Here is a 21456-nt window from a genome sequence, read left to right as displayed (position 1 = left end):
TGGACAAGTGTAAATTTTCAGTAACAGACGGACATGAACTAAAGCTTTAAGGCGGGATCAATACAATAGACGGGGAACAAAAAAAGATGCCTTTCGCCTTCCAGTTGTCTGCGGTAATTGCATAAGGTACCGCGTGACCTTTGGATTATGAAACGTAATGTTTCGATCTACTATTTTACATTTCACCCAGCTCTTACTTTCACAAAGCCTATTTTTATACAGACAGATAGATAGATAGATAGATAGATAGATAGATAGATAGATAGATAGATAGATAGATAGATAGATAGATAGATAGATAGATAGATAGATAGATAGATAGATAGATAGACTCAAAGTGCCTGAGGTTTGCGAAGAAATGCTTGGCATTTAAAAGCAGACATCAGCTTTGGAAGGCGCCTTTAAAATTACTAAATGACTACATGAAGATAATAGGCATGCTATTTGTGCATTCCAGACAAGATAAGGAATGCACTTATATTGATGGCTGTGGACGCATCTTACCTTCAAAAAATGGATGAGTATTTCAAATGAAACATCTTTTCTTTTCATGTTTTTTTTTCAGTTTATCTCCGCCGTCGCCTGTAGAATTGACGACACCTAACGACAATAGCCAACAAAAAAGTGGAAGCAAGATAGAAGAAAATGTGTAAGACCCTCTGTACCTGCCCTGTACATTACGTGGTTCACTGGTTCACTCAGTAACCGGAGCATTTTATTCTTCATTGTAAATTAGCGTTATTTCCTGGATATGCAGAAGAACTGACGGATTCTCAATAAACGCCGGCCATCCCTATAAAAAAATGGCCGGCACTTCAGCTAACGCTAAAAAAAGCGTGCGCTTTCGCCGGCGCTTTGGCGTTGTCAGTGAGAACGCCGGCACAATGGCGTTCCCAGTAAATTGCATTGCCACTGCTTCCTCCCCCATTGAGGATTTCGGGCTCCTACGGGATATTGCACTACTTCCGGGATCGGCCCATCTTGGGCCAAAGGATGACGTCATTACATGACGTCATTATGACATTACCACTTGACGTCATAGTGTAACGCCACAACTTGGTGACTTTACTATTGGTGCTATTATAATCCGCGAAAGCCTCCCTACGTCGTATGTTTCGACATCATGGGACGTATTAGGCTTCAGCCTTAATTGATTCGTAGTTTGATGCCTTGCTTTAACGTCTTCCTTCGTAGCCTACCATGTGTCCCTATCAGCAAAGTAAACAAAATGCTAATCTATTTGTGTCACTCCTGACGTTCCTAACGTGAAGAGTATATTTCTAATGACATTAAGACGTCGGCGCTGGTAATGCTGCTATTTCGAAATAAGAGAATAGTCTACAGCGATTATCTTATGCGTGTGAAGTGCAGATACCACTACGTGCACTGTAATGTATTACGACAGCGATACGTTGACATCGCTGTTAGCACACGTAAGCTGTTTGTTACAGTTGCACCTGAAATGTTAATTTCATGCAACCCGTAGCTATTGTCACTAAATGTCACTATTTTGCCAAGCATGCGTGCTCCTAAGTACGAGAATGTTGGACTGAGCCGGGTGCGTGACCCATTCGCGTTCCGCAGGACCTATAAATTTGTTTTCAATTCAATATACCTCAATTCATTTCACAAGTATATTAATTTTTTTGTTTATTTATTTTCTCTATGGCCAAGGGCACTACTGAGGGGTGGGTTATTCTTCAGATGAACAATTTAAACTCTAGATTATGCAACACTAACTAATTAGTCACACGAATTACTGATTTGTTGCGTGCCTTATTGGTTGTGCATCAATACTTCTGGTTATACAATGCTAGGAAATGATGCACAAAAACAGTCACTATCTTGCGTAGAGGTGATTACTCCAGGAAGGTGGCTCCAGTCCTGCATGTTCCGATATATGAAAGAGCAGGAACATCTGAAATAGCGATATGTGTCGATACTGACTATTGTCGAGGTGTACAGAAGTAAAAGTGGGTGAGAAAAGTAGATGATGTCGGAGCTGTGGGAATGGTAATACATCTCACGAACCAAATGTGGCCTGAACATTTCGTGGCGGGATGAACTGGAGATCATCATCATCATCATCATCATCATCAGCCTGTCTACGCCCACTGCAGGGCAAAGGCCTCTCCCATGTTCCGCCAATCAGCCCGGTCCTGTGCTTTCTGCTGCCACGTTATACCTGCAAACTTCTTAATCTATCCGCCCACCTAATTTTCTGTCTCCCCCTCTCGCGTTTGCCATCTCTTGGAATCAAGTCAGTTACCCTTAATGACCACCGGTTATCCTGCCGACGTGCTACGTGCCCGGCCCATATCTATTTCTTCTTCTTGATTTCAACTATGATGTCCTTAACCCCCGTTTGTTCCCTGACCCACTCTGCTCTCTTCCTGTCTCTTAAGGTTACACCTATCATTTTCCTTTCCATGGTAATTCCTTATGCACGTTACACTTGCTGTTGTATTGTTAGTGATCAATCTGACAGCGTTATTCTGAGTAAGTTCTATCCCGGCGGCAACTTTTATAGTAAGTGGATCCCATACGGCGGCTCCATGTATAAATTTACATCTTGCATGGAATTGTCACGAGGTCGCGACGCCGACGAAGGCAACAGTCGGCGTGTTCAAGATGAAACTTTATTTGGCCGAACTTGTGGCCGGGAAAAGGAAAGTCAAACAACAGCAAAAATTGGGGGACGCTTAAGCTTCGCCTTTAAGAGTTGAACGCGATAGCAATATCCTGCCCCTATTGCGCACTTCGAACACTACGAGTCTTGAACAGAATGCGCGCAATAAGGTGTGTGCGTTATGTAATGGGTAGCATGCTTTAAACCAGGAGCAATTATGCGCGAGAACCTTTTTCGAAGCTGCGATGCACCCACTACGTGGTCTTAAGGAAATACGCGCAGTAATGTGTGTGCCTTTTGTAATGGGTGGCTGTCTTTAAAACCACCAAGTCGTTATGATATTGACGTGGTGTGACGCCCGATGGCAATGTACGCTTGTACCACGCAATATTACTGCCATATTACATCTCGTCCTGTGACACCGGTATACAGGACGCGTATTTTTGGGAAGCATCAAAGTTACTTTCAGTGGATCTCCAAGCAGAGGCGTGGCTGTGTGGTAGAACACCTGCTTGCCACGCAGACGGCCTGGGTTCGATTCTCTCTCGGGCCCAAAATTTTTAATATTTATTTTATTTGCAGCTTTTTCGATTTTTCGGTCACGGACAAGATGATGATTTTTCGCTCACAACCACCGGTGCCGGCGCCGACGCCGACGGCGGAATTTCTGCGATACGAGCTCTTTAACGCTATCGCGTTAATATAGGCGAACAGAGCGTCAGCCGTCGATATACTGATCCGCGGTAGGCCGCGTCGGCATTTATACATGAAATATAGAACATTCCACCGTAATCGCAGGTGGCCGAGTAAGTTCCAGAATAGACTCAGACAATTATGTCGTTAACACACTGTCATTTGTTTAAATATATATCTTCGGGATAACATTTATGGTTGCCGTCCGCTACTGATAAAAAGGTAGATCAGGATTGCTAGCGTTATCCTTTATTATCGATTTGCTTTCTTTGGAAAGAGATATGCTATTACTTCTGCATACGGCTCTTTGTACCTTTATTTCAGGTTTGTACTTATAGCGCCACCACCCATAAGAAGCAACATCATGCGTAATTTTGAGTTCTTAACAGCAATTATTTGCATCATTCCTTTTAGGTAATTATTCAGACGGAGCAGTGCAACACGACGGGTACCACCAGTAAGAAAGAAAATACACGTATGTGTCTTCTTATTCTCGGTCCCTGCGACACTGCGCTGCTCCGTGTAAATTATGAATCCTAACGAACTAGCCGGTCAACGCGCCATTGCTCTTCCGGTTGTATCAGTGTGTGTCAAGGACGTCCAGAGATGAGGCTATAGTTTCTGTCATTACATTATGTGATGACATCCTAATCCCATTAATTTGAAATACTTTATTGTGCACCCTAACACAGCCATTTTTAGGCACACATTACCTCAGATATTCAAATTTTGCAGTGATATATGACGGGGACGGGAGGCCGACTCTTCCATCGTTTCGCGTTAAATTTCCGCCCTCCAGAAGCGTCTTGAGTCAATAGAAAACACGAGCTATTGTTAATGCTTTATCAACAGGTTCTTGCTGAATCAGATTGCGTGTCTCATTCGGAGATTTTCCCAGATCGACTCAGACTGATTGTTAGCTCTGTTCGATCCATCACGTTGCTCATGTAACCACAAGAATAGAAGTGGAACAGTGACTTCGACACTTCTCAATGGGAATGGCTTTGCGCCCTTAAGTATGCTGAGAAATTGCTTGTTCTCTGCGCATTCGCAAAACACCCCCTTGCCATTTCCTTCCGCTGCTCCCTTCAAAGTATACCTGACACTCCCATTGTCTTTTAATTGAAAGCCGCTGTTCATTGCTCGGCTGTTCAACAAGTGCGATAGTATAAACTCAGTGATTCGGTTTGGTATTGCGATTCCCGAGCAATTATCATGTTATGTAGTTGTAGCTATTAGCGTAGCGTTTGAGTTGTCGTTTGAGTTTTCTGCCATGAAATAAGAGACCACTTTTCAACACGCACATGATGTTTCTATTTTGGGTTTTTTAGCACATTCTGTAGCAGATTATGAAAGCGCACGAGTGCTTTTTTTTCTTTTTTATCTGATGACATATGTACGCTGTCCCAGCTTACTGTAGACAAGTTGTCGCGTTTGGTTTCATTTGATAATCATTTTCTTTTTGGATCACCCAAAAATGAATACCTGTGAATTGTGTGACGACGGGAAAGAACAGATGACAGGATCCAATACAAGTCAAAATACAGCAAGATGTACGAATTCAGATATTTTTTTCTTTACAGTTGGCTAGCTTTAGCTGGTTTATGGTAAACTGATTGCCATATATGCTTGTGATCCGGTGATAGATTGTTGATATAATGGATATTTAATGATGAAAGAAGCGTTTAAACTATATTTGCTTTAACATTTATGAATAGTGTGTATTTGAAAAGAGAACATTTAATGAGAAAAGTACCTTTTTCGTGCCCTCGCTTATTACAGGTCCATAAACATTTCTCTAAGCGAAAGGAACGAAAGCGGAAGCACTATTCTTGTTGCCGATATGAAAGGTAAGTGAGTAGCCCGCCTGAAAGCGGCCATATTGTTCTTACGTTGTTTTTGTTAAAAGGATGCACGCACATTTTTCAATAATCTTTTAGGCCTATCAAGATGTCATTGCGTTTGCATGCTACGTGTCCTGCGGCAAAGCTAATATTTTTCGTTGAGGCTAATGTGTACAATACCATGGATGTATTAAGGAAATGAACGGGAGTATGGCTAGCATGAGAGCATCATTCATAATGCACCCAAGGTGCAACGCTGAAGGTGTGTGTTAGGTTCGTTACGTTGGCAAGATATCTTTTGATGTGCTTTTGTCTCCCTTTTTGTTTTTATTTCTACATATCTGTCATGATTAATAAGGAGGTCGCACAAAGATTTTATACCGGTTATCTCAAAAAGGTAATACAAAAAAATCGAGGTCCTATGGTTACGTTATATTCCTCACACAGTGTCTTGTGGATACCCGACATAAGTAGTTGTGGGCGGTTTGTAGTGACTCGATTGTGGATGAAATATGAATAGACCAACGGTTTCCGACGTCGCACGAAACCGCATTACGCCTTCCGATTGTAGTCGATCACCTGAATCGCCCTGTCACACGCGTGGAGAGGTTCGCCGTCCTACAAGCCCCCCGTAACGATTCGCATGCCTCTCCTCAATACCACAAAAGTATTGGCGGGTTGCCATTTGAATGTTTTCAGTGAGTGGTCTACTCTCGCAGGGCGCGCGTGTGGCGATGTGATGCAACACCGACTTTGCTTCTTTATTACTTTTGTAAACACTGGTTTTCCTTCTGTAAAGTTAACTTCTGTGAGAACAGAGAAAGCGGTTAAGTAGTATGATAGTGCGACAACAAGTAAGCAAAATACCAAAGCGGAACGCATAAATTAAAGGAAATCGCAATGCCTTTTGTTCATTCATCCAAGACGACTCGAAGGTGAAAGCCATCTTCTTTTTCTTCTCAGTCGATGTACTGAGGAGCCTACATGAACGGCCGGCCATGTAGGCTTCCTAGATGTACTTATCCTGCCCCGCCACCCTCCGATAGCTTTGTGCACATAGCGTGGTTTCGCATCGCCTCCAGGATCGCAGGTACCTCACCTGGTTTGCACTGCCTCCGTGATCAGCCTACTTTTGACCAAGCTACGATGTCATGTGATGACTGTGTAAGCTTATTGCACAGGAGCGAAGGAAGGAGACGGTTGAACCAGTATCGGAGTCAGCAGGGAACACGAGCCGTGGCTTCACGTGCTTGTGCGAATCTCTGTCTTTGTTTTTATTGAGGTGGTGCGCTCTCCGGTTTTGTTCGCCGACCAAAGGAGGGCGCTACAGCGCATTATGTGGCGTTAGGTCAAAGACGTCACGCAAGGATTTGTGACTTAATGATGACATCATAATTTTTCGCGATCTGTGGCGTCAGGTTGACGTCATATGGTGGAGTTATCACGTGATGATGATTCTGCGTACCACTCATCCCCGACGCCGCTGGACGCGAGCCCTCGCCGACGAAACGGGACGCCGACGCCGACGTGTTTCGTGTTTAGTGATGCATATGAGGCTTTCGCATTAATAAAGGGTAGTAACAAGAGGAGATTAAAATGCACTTTGTATGAGAGAATGCACACAGAAAAGATTTATGAACGTTGCGAAATAGGAGCACTGCGGTTTCCAAACAAAAAACTTGGAGGACGCTTGAGCTTCGCCGTCAAGAGCAAACGAACGACTGTGCGCGTAACATTGGCGGTTTGAAAGTATCCTATGCGGAGATACACCTTAAGAAGACCGGAGAGTCCCCGCCCAGGCGGCCGAAGCGCGGCAGCCGATCGCCTCCGCCACTAAAGAAATAGCCCCACTCATGCACACGGTAACGTTCTCGGAAGGCGGGGCCACGGAGTGTCCGACTCATAACGTCAATCTAGAATGAACGCCCATTGGTGCAAACTTGTGTGCATCCGCCTTTGAGGAGGAAAGGCAGCGGCGTTCTAAAGTTGTATCTGACATTAGAATGTCTACTGCAAGGCGAGTCTGGAGGTAGAGGTGAACGGGACAAGCCGTCCGCGTCAGAGTGCTTGCGCCCGCTGCGGTAGATGACGCGAATATCGTACTCCTGGATTCGGAGTGCCGGGCGTGCTAGTCGGCCAGAATGATCTTTCAACGTGGCGAGCCAATGCAGCGCATTGTTATCCGTTACGAGGTCGAGCGGGCGACCGTACAAATACGGGTGGAACTTGGTAAGCGCCCATACTAGAGCTGCACCGCTGTAATTAGTCTCTGCTTTTGTCAGCGTGTGACTCGCATAGACAACGACGTATTCGGTGTAGCAGGATTTAAGGGGGACGAGGACAGCGCCAACACCGGACCCACTAGCGTCTGTATGCACTTCAGTTGCAGCTGTTGAGCCGAAAAGCAGAGAAAGCGGAGAGAGATAAGCAGACGACGGAGCGTAGCAAACGCGACGACACAGTCAGGAGACCACAGAGGAGATGTCTGTGTCTCCGCGTAGTGCCTGGGTCAATGGTGACGCGAAACTTCGGACGAAGCGCCGGATGTAGGAGCATAGTGCGACCAAACTGCCAAGTTGACAGGCTTCGGGAACTCGGCGACGGTACTACGTTTCGCAGGGTCGGGTAGAACATCATGCTTGGACACTATGTGGCTCAATATCGTCCGCTCCCGAGCGGCGAGCCGGCACTTTCTGAGGTTTAGTTGCAGTCCAGCGTTGGTGAAACATGCCAAAGCCTGTCTGAGCTGATGTGGGTGGGTAGAAAATTTAGGACAAAAAACAACATCGTCGCGGTAGCATAAACACATAGACCACGCTATGTGTTGTCCATGAGTCGTTCAAACGTGGAAGGGCGTCACGTTAAATTCGTACAGTCCTTTAGGTGCAATAAATGCAGTTTTCTCGCAATCAGCTTCAGCCATGAGAACGTGCATTAGACAGAATGTAAGTCTAAGGACGAGAAGAAGTCTGCTCCTTGAAGGCTGTCAAGGGCGTCGTCTATGCGCGGCAAAGGATATACATCTTTCCGCCTCACCTTATTTAAGCGACGATAGCCGACGCAAAAGCGAATAGACCCGTCCTTCTTGCGAACTAGAACGCCAGGAGATGCCCAAGACTATGGGAAGGTTGAATAACGCCACGGCGTAGCGTATCTTCGACTTGGTCGTTGATCACGCGATGCTCTGCAGGCAGAGACGCGGTACGACCTTTGACGCAACAGCTGGTGCAAACCGGTGTCAATGTAGGGGTGCACTTCCGACGTGCGACCCAACTTCGGCTGAGAACAATCGAACGAAGTCTTGAGGTGTTGGAGAAGTCGAAGAAGCGCGGTGTGTTCTTGGGCAGCCAGGGTATCGGGATGAACTCTAGAATATTTCACTCGACGAGCCTTCCTGCGGGGAAAGGGCATGAATGTCGTTCGAGTCAGTATGGCACGATTCGTCCGGCACGTTAACAAAGAACGAAGAGCCAAGGTCTTCCACGTGACCGAGACATTTTCCGACAAGCAACATAACCGGTGCTGAAAGGAGATTATAGACAAAAATATTGCTGCTGACGGCAGCGATGTCAAGTGCAGCAAAAGGCAATGGGACGGCTTTGCGGCCCATGAAGATGTCGGAAGGTGTGAACAAGACAGTAGCATCGTTAAGGCCATCGCAAAAGACGGACAACGACAAGAGAGCCAGGTGGAATGTCGGTGTCTTCGCGCGCGACGAGTTCAGGCGGCCGGTCAAGAGCTTCGTGCAATGGTTCTTCACACCAACGGCAAAAATTCAACTTCAGCGCGTTGACGGCATTATGACGTGACAACATTGTGACAACATCGATGACGGCATTATGACGTGATAGGAAATTCCATCCGAGGATGATTTCATGCGAGAAGGCAGAAAGAACAATGAGCTCTACAACGTACATGGTGGCTTGTATGAATACGCGGGCAGTACAGACTGCGAGAGATGTAATGTGATGTGCGCTTGCCGTGCGAAGCGACAGTCCAGAGAGCGGCGTGGTCACTTTGCGCAGTGAACGGCAGAGCTTGGCGGCTATAACAGAAATGGCTGCGTAGGTGTCTCCAAAGGCAAATGAAGAAACACTATCGACAGATATGGCGACGACGTTAGCAGGAGAGGTGCAAGGACTTGGTTAGTTCGAAGATTGCGTAATACTTTCCTCTTTAACTGCGGCGTTTAGTTTTCCTGGTTCGAGAGTTCGGGCCGGTGACGCATTAGGGAGCGCGATCGCCATCGATGAGATGGTGAACGGCACGACAGAAAAATAGGGAGGTCGGTGTAAGTATACTGTGGTGAGAGACGGGTAGAAGATGAGCGCATGGGCTGAGTGCCGTATTGGAACGGCCGGGTAGCGCCGCTGGTTGTTTGAAAGCGACGGCGACCATATCGACCAACGTGCCCTGCAGTACCACAGGCGTAGCAAATGTGGCAATTGTCAAGAGTCCTCCAAGAAGTGCTGACTCGTGGCTCGGCCCAAGATGTAGGAATGGAGGCGGATTGGTGGGCATGTTGCTGCATGTGTGGATAAGGCTGCTGGGGAGGCCTACGCACCACCTGGGCATAAGTAAGAGTTAAAGGGGTCATGAAGCACCCCTTGGGCTGATAGAAAAAACACATCCTGCGGAAAGCTGACACGGCTATGAACTGCTCTGCCAAATATTACAGTCGTGCGCGCCGCGTAATGGCCACAAGCGGAGCGCGAAGTTGCCGTTTCCCCAGGCACCCTCTTTTCAAACAGAGGCCGGTTCTCACTCTCGTCGGTGGGCGGGGCGTCTGTCCGCTGTACGTCGCAAGACACATAGCATGCTTATTGGCCGATAGCCGACGTAAATCGAGAGCGGCGTTCGGATCAGATGCGCTTCTTGCCGCGGGGGGCCGCCACTTGCCGGCGCCGTACTCCTCAGTACACGGTAGCCGCACTCGCGCAAGCGAATCACAGCGGGAGAGCGATCGCGTTTCATGACGCGCGCTGGCGTAACTTCTTTCCCCCATGCCATCCCTCCCTGTCTAGCTTCCAGTGCGCTCGCCGGCACGAGAAAAGAGAGAAAGCGCTGGGAGCGTGCGCCAAACTCCCTCCGCTGATTCTTGACGGATTCGAGAAATTTTTGCGGCAATCGATTCGGGAGGCAGTACACTCCGATACTGAGGCCATTAGATCATTACTTGGAAAAGTGGTTCATGACCCCTTTAAAACTACGGGCTGCATAGCCGGCGCATACGTAAGAGGCGCGGCCACGGACTGCTGATGGTGAGCGACGGGACTAGCTTGAGCGACCTCTTTGGCATTAACAGAGCGGAGCGTAGGCGGCAGACGAGAGGGCGGCTCTTGTGTGATGGGGACCAAGGAAAGTTGTTGACCAACTTCGTCTCGCACGAACTACTTCATCTCCTGAAGAATCGACTTCGCAAGCCGACTCGAATGCGAGTCGGCTTGTGATGAGAATTGCCGAGTCAGGGCGCGCTGCTTCCTCAACTCGTCATAGCTTTGGCATAAGGGGACGACTTCCAAAATGGTGCGAGGATTCCTGGCCAGGGGCATCTGAAATGCGCCGTCGTCGATCCCTTTGAGGATGTGCTGAATCTTGCCAGACTCGGGCGGGGTGGCGGTGATATGGTTACGATGATCGATGATGTCTTCAATGTAACTCGCGATGGTTTCGGATGTATTCTGTCCTCGAGTGCGCAAGCGTTGTTCGGCACGAAATTTGTAGACAACTTGTCGGCGAAACACTGCAGCAAAAGACATCGTGAATTCTGACCATGTCGGGATGTCGCTTTTGTGGTTGTGATACCACATTTCGGCAACGCCAGTGAGATAAAATACGACATGAGTCAACTTCTCGGCGTCATCCCACTCGTGCGCGCTAACTAGTTCGTAGTTTGTAAACCAGTCTTCTACGTCGGTCCCATCGACAGAGCTGAAAACATTGGGTCCTGCAGCCGAAGAACCCTGGTGCCACTGCCGGACGAGGCCGGTTGCTCTACGCTGGTTGTCATGATGGGCAGAAGTGTTCTCCTTCGCAGCTCCAGGTTCAGTATCCAGAAAAATGCCAGCAACCAGCAGCGCGAGGTGAGCGCGCCGAGCAAAAACCCAGCACACCGAGTGCTGGGGATGCTGCTAACCGGCCGGCGCTATATATACGTGGTTGTGATATATATATATATATATATATATATATAATATATATATATATATATATATATATATATATATATATATATATTATATATATATATATATATATATATATATCACAACCACGTTTAAGCAAGCCTATTTCCTTTTCCATTACTTTATAGACAGCACCATGTTTGACGTCTGCATCCCAGGTCAGTGCGCATGGGCTGAAGATTGCCTTTGCGAGTGCTTCATGCCGCTTGAGTTACGTCGGCGAGAAGCTGGTGGAGATGCAAAATTTAAAAAAAAATTCTCAAGTTAAAAAAATAATACCCTTTTATAACTTTGTCTATGTTGAGCTAATACATAGAGCTTTCAACTGAAGTATCGTGCATATTTTTAGTCCGACCACCAAGGCAAGTTTCTTGACGATGAATACGGAGCTTTTCTCAAAAAAAGTGAAATTGGCATTTTTTTTTCAGATGATTTTTTACACCCTCAGCGACTAAATTATTTTTCTCTTGTTGTATGTCGCAGAGGCTTCCAGTATATAATTAATTTCTACCCTTTGAGTTTGCCTTGTTCCTGGAAAAAAAATCAAACTTTGAAGCTTGATTCAATTTTGCTCGTGCGAAAAGCACTCGAAGAATCGATATACATAAATAAGTCATTATTTTTACAGTTACATCACTTCATTAGCTTGCCGCAAATACCATCTTATCGAGTGCATCCTATAAACGCCCTTTGTTTGATGCCCTTTAGCTCAGTCGCCGCAAAACTACAGACTCTCACAAACAGGCAGGAAAATTTTTGGCAACAGAAATAAACGAGCAGAACGAGTTTTGAACTTCAAGAAAAGCGTGGAAATTTTTTCAGCCATATTTGTGATGGTCGGAAAGCCAAACCTAGGAAGCCCACACCGCCAATATTATTTATATCTCCCCTCTCGCAGGTGTTTTGTTCGGTTCACGTCAGCCATCACACTCTCACTGTCTCCTCCGGTACAAAAGGTCACACGTTGGTCTTGCCAGTGCCACTAGGCACACAGGGGCAAACAAAATTAATCGGACGAATGTACCGCGCTCATACGGAGATGCGCAGCCAACACGTGTTCTGTTGGAACGTCATAAACGCAAGACATTAAATAATTTCTGAGCTTTCACATGCCAAAACCACGATATGATTATGAGACACGCCGTAGTGCAGGGACCCGGAAATTTTCACGATCTGGTAATTCCTTAACGTGTCCTGACATCGCACATTATAAGGGCCTCTATAGAGTTTCGTCTCAATTGAAATGCGACCGCCGCGGCCTGGATCTAACCCGTGGCTTTCGGGTTAGCAGCCGAGCACCGTAACCACTGCACCACAGCAGCGGTCTAAACGCAGGACAAGTGTTTGTGTCAGCCGTTTGTGACACAGTCTAAAAAGAGAAACCGGCTTGCGCTGTTTCTATTGAGTGTATAGAATACCATATTGCGCATATAAAGCAAAGTGTGGCGCAACACACTTCCGACATGTGCGATGTGAACGCGTTCCCAGGTAGGATTTACGTGCCAAAACCACGATATTGTTATGTGCCGCCTATTTAGGCGACCAAGAAGAGGAAGATGGGTGAGTTTCTGTTTGGCCATCTTGGTTATTGTGACTTGATCACCGCCCTCATAAATATATTGTAAATATACATCTCTTTTTTTTCACGTCTCCCCGTAACGTCATTGGTGGAGGTTCTGCGTGTACCAGAACACATTACGTAACTTCGCAGCGCGTGTCTTGTTCAACGTCCCATCATGTCGACTGGAAGAGCCGTTTTACAGCGTTGCCATCCTCCTCTTCTTCGTCCCCTAGATAAGCGGCATATAACTAATATTATGAGGCACACCGTAGCGGCGGAACACAGAATACTTTCGACCATATGAGCATGGCTGGGCAAAGATACTTTGAAATTGTATGGCGATAAGATGCAAAATACTCAGGCAAAAAGTATTTGAGATACAGATACAAGATACAACAACACTGATTGCATCAGATACGATACATTAGAATTGTATCTTAAGATACATTGATATATTTGTACATTTTTTATTATATAAATATATCATGTAGCTCTAAACGCCTTGGCACAAAAGTGTTTTTGTATAAATTTGTTTTACATAAATAAATAATGCAGCACTAAACGCCTCTGCACAAAAGTGTTGGCTTGAAAATTTATTAGCTGCGACCAATTTTGCTTCATTTGAATGAAATGTCGATTAGTATCTCAAAAGTTTTGCACTTCTGGCTCAAGGTATATAGTTTCATTCCGAAACAATGCACTGGTGTTGCTTTAGATGCTCGTATACGCGCCGCTGACAGTGGTTTCTGCTTGTCGCTTTTGTAATTGATGGGAGTCACTGCTCTTCTTGCCGATCAGCTAGCAGGTTGCCATCTAATCACAAGAACTTCAATGAGAAGCCTCCGCGCGATGGTGCAAATGCCGCTGTGGAGGTCTAACTTGCCCATAAACGTATTGCGGTTTTGGCAATAACGGAGTAACTTGCCCATAAATGTATTACGGTTTTAGGTTTTAACAATAACCGATCATCGGACAGGTCTACGTCACCAAGCACATCTACAGCCCAGAAACGTTTCACACGTATTGTACAGTTGCACAATGCACTGGAGGACACCGCCGCTATTCACACTATGACACACATACCTGCAGTCTGCTTGTAGTTACCGCGCACGCTGCAAAACGTTATCGTTCAAGCACGCACGAGAAAAATCTCCCACCTGCGCTACATTGCAGGTCAAGATCCAGTGCTTATATATACGGGGTGCCTGGTGAACGGTTGTGCAGCGCGTGCAGTCGATTTTTCCAATCAAGAAACTCGTTCGCAAGGCTGCCTGCGTCGGCGTTGTCTCTGGTGGTCGAAGGCGCGTTCTCGTTCCTTGGGAGCTGGTATTTCAGCGTTCATCGCCGAAAGAGCGTTTTCATAGTCAACGCGCGCCGTTCACTCTCCCTCGCCACACGGCGAGCGCTGAGGCGGTGGCGCCCTCTCTGCTCCAAGCAAATGGAGCAGACGACGATGCACACGCGACAGCAGACCATGATGGCACGATGCACGCCGACACGCTGAGACCCAAAGGTGTTTTCCCCTTAATGAAATGCACACGGGCACACACATGCATTAAGTTGCAATAAGAGCCGTTCGGAGAGACCGGTTGAACGCAGAAAGCGCAGTAGCGCCTGCACAGCCTTATTCTGTAACGTTAAGTCCTGTCGATGGCGCAGGATTCTTTCTTCCGAAAGAGTTCGGTCGTCCAATTCATCAAGCGCATAGCAAAGCGACTGTCTCTGCTAACAGTAGTGTGGACAGTCGAACAGGATAAGATTCGGGACCCAAGCTGATCACTATGCTAATAGATTTAAAAATCTATATAACGAACCTCGATTTACGAAGGTCCCAATCGAACGAAGAACTTTCGATTGTCCAGCGAATATCCATAGGGATCAGTGTTTCCTACACCCGAATTAACGAACTACCTTGGTCATCAGTTCTAATTCAAGGAGGTTTTTCCAGAAATAACTATGTAGAGAAGCGGTGATTTCCTTGCAATTTTGATGAAATGGTTGTTTTTTCTTGTTTGTTTTTCTTGTTTTTTCATATTTCGAGCGTGCTGTCTAACGCTATCGTATTAAAACATCGAGGTGCCCTAATAACGGCCCTAGCTTGAGTTCGGCAAGGCTGTCCACCACGCCCATGCAAGGAGCGATGAATTCGGCAGTGAACAGCGCGGTTGCGCACGGGATGGTGCTAAGGGCGGCGGTGTTTGCTTTCGTGATTTCATAGAACTAATTGTGCGCTTGCAACTCTCTGGCTCGGCCTGCTCGCACAATAAGTTCATTCGTTCTCCGCATCTCCACATATTGTTCACCCGTCATTGCTTCACGTAACCCTTTTTATTGCCTGCATAGCCCGGACATGGTGCCCCCTGTGTCCAGTGCCATTGCAGGCTCCATGTCAGGACCCACCCTGTAGCCGCACTCGCGGACTTCTCACATGCGATGAAGTGGATTGGTGGCAAGCACAATGACCTCGTAGAATTTGTTTGTCGCCACGTTACAATTTGAGATTTTGAAGAGCCGAGAAAAAGTATTTTTCTCTATTTAACGAACCTCCTAATTTAACGAAATAATTCGAGCGTCTTAGTGGTCACTTCGTTCGATAGAATTTCAACTGTAGTTCTGGTTTCTACCGCGTTGTTTTCTTTGTTTGGTAATGTGGATAAGAATAACATCCTCAAAAATATGCATGTATTTAAAAATGATGTTAATATTGTACAAGAAATGTTTTTGAATACATCACCCTAATTATTCATGAGCTCTACTTATCTCTATGTCATATCTAAGCAAGTCTGAATATTCACTATTACAGATGACTTAACAATGCAACCGTATTTTAAATATAGAATCCTTCATTGACTATGGACGATTACTTATTAAAACTACCACAGGCTGTGGGATGTTCAAACCATATTGAGTGCGTGTAAGCGGTAATGAGCAGTCATCGTCGCATCTACTTGCTTCGTCGCATCGTTGCCCATGCCTTGCTGAGGAACATGTCGATAAACTGAAGACTGCGCGACGAACCGCGCCGTCCCCACACATCAAAGCATAATTCTGATATGAAACTATTTTTAAATTTTCACAGAAAAATGTACGTGCAATTTTCGAGTTGAAACTTCTCACTATTACACGCAGTGTTCCCAAGTTGTTACTCCTATTTGTGGTTATCTTCTCGTAGGAAAACTAACTCGCGAGTGTGCAACCACTGTTCTAATATACTAGTGCGTTGGTTGTGCAACAAAGTACTGGTACAATGTGAACGGTTCAATTTGTTCCAGCTAAAATAAATCCGATCACGGTGGCGCTACCTGGTATCGATCAGCATACACCCATCGAATTAGGAGAACATAAGTTCCTCGTACTTTTTGGCAGTAGCACCTGCCTTCTCCTGGCTGATTTGCCGAATTCGCGTAAGTATGAAATGTGGTATGTATGTATGTATGTATGTATGTATGTATGTATGTATGTATGTATGTATGTATGTATGTATGTATGTATGTATGTATGTATGTATGTATGTATGTATGTATGTATGTATGTATGAAATCGTGGTCAAAATTCTAGAAATCACAGGAGCTTTTGATCAACAGTACCGCAGCGTCTTCTAAAGCCTGTTTCACATGACAGCAACTTTGCTCCAAGAGCGGAGCGGCCGCCCTCGCGGCAGCCCAAAACCAGTTTTTAGAGCGTCCGGACGTGGCTGCGATCACACTCGCCACAGTTGGAAAATTCGCTCGCGGCAGAGCGTCTGCCCAACGTCATTCAATGGGGAGCAGTGACGTGGGATCACGTGAATGCAGGGGTGGAGTCAAGGAGCGGGAGCGCGCACCGGGAGAAACTCGCTTTCGTGGCAGATGACATCCGCTGCAACGTGCTGCGCTCCACTGGTAGTGTAGATGTGGCGTTCAGTTCCTTGTATTGTCTCCAAGTCACTTCCATCAAAGCATGCAAATCGTTTGCGCGTGTGATTTTGTTCTTTTGTATTTTTGTTGAATCGTGGCACCAACATAGGTCCGGACGGGGGCTCACTGCAGCACTCCGCACTAGTAGTTCGCAGGACATGCTACTGTGTTTTCTTGTTTACTACTCTGACCCAGCGCGTTTCAGAAGTTTGCTGTTTCCTTCCTTTGAAAGGTCACGTACCTCAATTACAACAAAGCCACCGCCTCTTTACTCGTATTTCCATAGGCAAAAAGAGAGATAAACTCCTTCACAAACCCACAACATCGTCGACTAGGCCTCTTGCGTCAGGTTGCCGGCCCAGACGGCGCACTAGTGCCAAGCGGCAATCGAGAGCGGAAGCCAGTGCAAGCCTGTGAAACCTTAAAACCATAAAAACCTACTTTTTCATTTGGTTTTCCATGGCCAAGTGTATGAGTGCGCAACAAGACTTGCGTGGTGTAAAGCAAGCTGGAGTAGAAATAAACGTGACTACTGAAGTTGTTTATTGCGCTCTTGTGCACTGTACATTTCGATCATTCGCTATTTAGACGTGTGAAAATCGAGCCCCGAAGAAGAAGGCTGGTGAAACTGGCAACCCAAGCCCATCAAAACAAGTGGACTCGGATAAACTGAACGCGCGGATTACGGGCGCTGTCTACAACCATCACTGCGCATCACAGTGCAAAAGCGGTGCAGGTGAAACGAAGCCGCATCCGCGCGTCCTGGCGCCTCTCGATCGCCACAGGGCCCGCCTCTCAGTCACTCGCATGTGAAACAGGCTTGATGGCTGCTTGCAAAGGCCGAGAGTGCGCTGTGCGCACACGCTTCATGTTTCGCCTGCCAGCCTACTCTTGTGCTCACGCGCTTCAAGTACGCGCACACGGGCACGCCTAAGAATTCTCGCATATCATATAAATATATGCACCTAACAATTTTTCCAAGCACATATTGCTTACAGCGAATTTCTCAGAGGCAACATAACATTGTTTTGAATTGCATCAGTAGCCGGCATTTGGCAACAGTTCACCCACATTAGCCTGCTCTAGTAATTATTTAGCCCTTCTCAGCCAACGCTAGGTAACATTATCCCTAATTAAGCCAGCATTAGGTAACATAACTGAGTGCTGGAAGCACACGAGAAAATGTGGTAGGCTAGGAAAGCAGTCGTGAAGCAGTGCCTTTTTAACACAAAAGTGTTTTATGCCGGGGTCCACCAAGACTTCAGTGACGTATTTCCGTCACGAAAATGACGTCAAAAAATGTACACGATCAGATGGCAAAGAAAAAAAGTTCCGTCAACAGGCATCGAACCCACGACCGCTCGGTCCGCAACAACAGATGCCGGGCGCGCGAACCACTGCGCCACGTTCAGTTTTTTTTTCTTTCATGGTATTTATTAAAATGCGTTTTTGAAATTATCACAAACGCTATGACGTAGTGATGCATTCACTGAGCGACAATAATCGCACAGGCACTGCACAAGCATTCAAAGGCTTACATGCATGTATAGTGTGCAAGTCCAGAGAAACAGGAAAAGTTCTTCAAAGCTTGTTACACGTGGAGGCTGGTAAGGATGAACACCTCATCAAGATGGGGTGCCAGTCTGGTCTCATGTCAAGTTCTTCGTAAATGTCCTTTACATGGAGAGCCATACGCATGAAATGCATACTTGAAGCAGTGGTTTGTTCTGCATTACGGTCTTGCATGCGCGTTTTCCACAGACTGTGCAGTCCCATAAGGAAAAACATGTCAAAGGGCACTTCATCAAGAGAGCTTGGGAGAAGGTAACGTATAGTATGTGAGTTAATGTTAAAATATTTTTGAACAGTTCGTTGAAGGATGTCCCAAAACAGAATGGCATCTTTGCAGCTAATAAAACAGTGTTCTACTGTCTCTGGTACGTCGCAGAGACGACAGTTAACTGAAGAAACAAAAATACCCTTCCTCTGCAGCCACGATTTCACCGGCAGTGTATCAGTATGGAGTTTGTAAAAGAAGGTTTTTGTATCAGGAGAAAAATACATTTTCCGAACTCGTTTTAGTACATCGTGTCCTGGAAGGTCAGAATATAATGAGCGGTAAGGTGGAGGTGGAAAAAGCATGGATAACAAATCCTTGTAGAGACTCTTGCGTGATACTGTGTATAGATATTCTATGGAAAACCGGACCTTGAGAAACCAAACAGCGATGAAAACTTCCTGCATAAATCCCCACAAACATGGGCGTACAGAGAAATCTGAGGAAACAATCAAGTCACGTAAAACATTAACAAACGTAATCTGCAAGAATGATCGAATAATTGGATGGGAACTGTCGCGAAAAAAGTAGAACCGTGAAACAATTTGCCATAGATATAAATGAACTAATCCCAGCCCTCCCTCCTTAACTGGCCTGAATAGGTTGTCCCGTCTCGTTGGTTCAAACGTCGAAGACCACACGAATGTTGCGAAAGTCCGATGAAAGCGCTGTATGTAAGATCGAGCGCAATGAATTAGTTGCAATACACAGTATAGCTTTGTGGCTAGAACGTATTGTAAGCTTCAGCTCTCCCAAAGATGGAAAGGCGATGTGGAACATAAGTTTCGGCCTGTCGTTCAAGCTTAGGAACACGTTCTTTCCAGTATCGTGCACTGAATCTGTACGCATCTAGCGGCACACCGAGGTACTTTGGTGGAATACGAGTCCAATTAATTCCTGCGAACTTCTCTGGCGTACTATCCCATGATCCAAACCATAATCCTAAACTTTTAGATGTGTTTAAACATGCACCTGATACAATGCCAAATTTACTTATTGTAGATACCACATTCTTAACACTTCGTTTGTCTGAGCGAAAGAAGGCTCAGACAAACGCAAATAAGCCAATACCTTAACTTCATTGCCTAATATATTGAAGCCGCGAATACTGTTTGATGCTCAGGCATAGCGGTTCAAGATAAAGTGCAAACAGCAGTGGGGACATTGGGCAGCCTTGCTTTACAGAAGAGCAAATAGATGCCGGCTTTGACAGATGGCCATTAATAATTAGGCGAGTTGAGCAGTCATTGTAACAAAGTTTAACGCATTCCAGCAGAACAGATCCAACATTTGCATGTTTCAGAAGGGAAAACAGAAAGGAATGACTGACACGGTCAAAAGCTTTGGCAAGGACTACCTGTAGCATAGCAAGCTGTCCTTGACAACTGTAGCAATACTGCATAAGTGTTCGAGCGATGTGAATATTTGTTTGTATGGAGCGACCCCTAATTCCACATGTCTGGTGAGAACCAATAAATATTGAGATCACAAACTGTAACCGATTTGATAATATCTTAGCAAAAATTTTGTAGTCAACATTTGTCAACGCTATTGGCCTGTAGCCTTCAACAGAACGAAGTTTTTCCTTTTCAGAACTTTTTGGAATGAGAACAGTATGGCTTTTGCAAAACGACTGCGGGAGAGTCTTCATGACGTAACTTTGTCTAAATATATCCAGCAGAATAGTATTGAGAGTTGTCTTGAATGATTTGTAAAATTCAGCAGGAATCCCATCAGGGCCAGGTGTTTTTGACAAAGGTAGTTGATTAATGGCCTACTTAATTTCCTCTAACGTGATGGGACTACTAATAATTGCGTAATTATCTTCGCTCAATGGGCTTAACAGAGAAACAAAATTTGTTTTGTTTTCGCCACCATGGTCATCAGGAAGAGCACTAAACAATACCTTGTAGTACCTTTCGAATTGCAAGATAATGTCTGCTGTATCTGTTAGAACAGCACCGTTAGAAATCAGATCTGGAATAAATTTGGACATTGCGTGGCGCCGCTCATCAAGTAAAGCTTGACGCGTCGGTAGCTCAGAATTCAAAGTCCTGCTGTTCCGAGATCGAATACGTGCACCTCTGTAGCGAGCAGCATCATAATTTTGTAGCTGGCATTTATAATAATAATAATAATAATAATAATAATAATAATAATAATAATAATAATAATAATAATAATAATAATAATAATAATAATAATAATAATAATAATAATAATAATAATAATAATAATAATAATAATAATAATAACGTTTATTTCCACCAATACAAAGTTGATGGAGGGGGTGAGAATAAAAGCGACTTTCCGCTTGACTATGTTCTCACCCCCCTATACATCAGACGGAGGCGGTGGCGGCAACAGAACACAAGATCTGACGAGGATATACACAACATTCTATTTCATAGATACTTTCTATTTCATTAATGTATGCGCCTGGCTTTTCGCATTGAATCTCGTAAAGGTTACAGAGACTTTTAAATAATCTCTTTTCCTCGTTCTTTCGATAGTACGATTTGACAGATCCAATTTCTATAGCTAGTGCACGAACTTCTTGCTTAAAAAGCTCCCAAGCAGCGAATACATGCAATCCTTTAGAAAAAGAATTTCACACTGCCTCTTTAACTATATTATTGAATTCTTGATCGTTTAGGAGGTCCGTGTTCATCTTCCAAAGTGCCCACTGTGGCCGGAAGTGAGTTCGGCGGCTTGCACCAATTTTTGCGATAAGAATACAATGATCCGAAAATGAAACTGGCTCAGTGCTGCACGAAAGTTCCCGAGGTAGGAGTGATGAAGATACGTAAA

General features: G+C 45.4%; 1 protein-coding gene and 1 long non-coding RNA gene across 3 annotated transcripts in view; one reads left to right on the top strand and one right to left on the bottom strand.

The window, feature by feature from the left end:
* LOC119381034 (proton channel OtopLc) overlaps nucleotides 1-21456 on the bottom strand; it is a 531927-nt gene that overhangs the window by 316006 nt on the left and 194465 nt on the right. The gene's annotated exons all lie outside the window — the stretch shown is intronic.
* LOC119382370 (uncharacterized) overlaps nucleotides 5082-21456 on the top strand; it is a 40514-nt gene continuing 24139 nt past the window's right edge. For both annotated transcript variants that reach the window (XR_007415026.1, XR_007415025.1), the window contains exons 1-2: nucleotides 5082-5172; nucleotides 16185-16316. This is a non-coding gene — a long non-coding RNA (uncharacterized LOC119382370). The remainder of the gene's footprint in view (nucleotides 5173-16184; nucleotides 16317-21456) is intronic.

Source organism: Rhipicephalus sanguineus, chromosome 2 (genome assembly GCF_013339695.2).
Source record: "Rhipicephalus sanguineus isolate Rsan-2018 chromosome 2, BIME_Rsan_1.4, whole genome shotgun sequence".
NCBI classification, from domain to species: Eukaryota; Metazoa; Arthropoda; class Arachnida; order Ixodida; family Ixodidae; genus Rhipicephalus; species Rhipicephalus sanguineus.
This window is presented reverse-complemented; position numbering and strand designations above follow the sequence as displayed.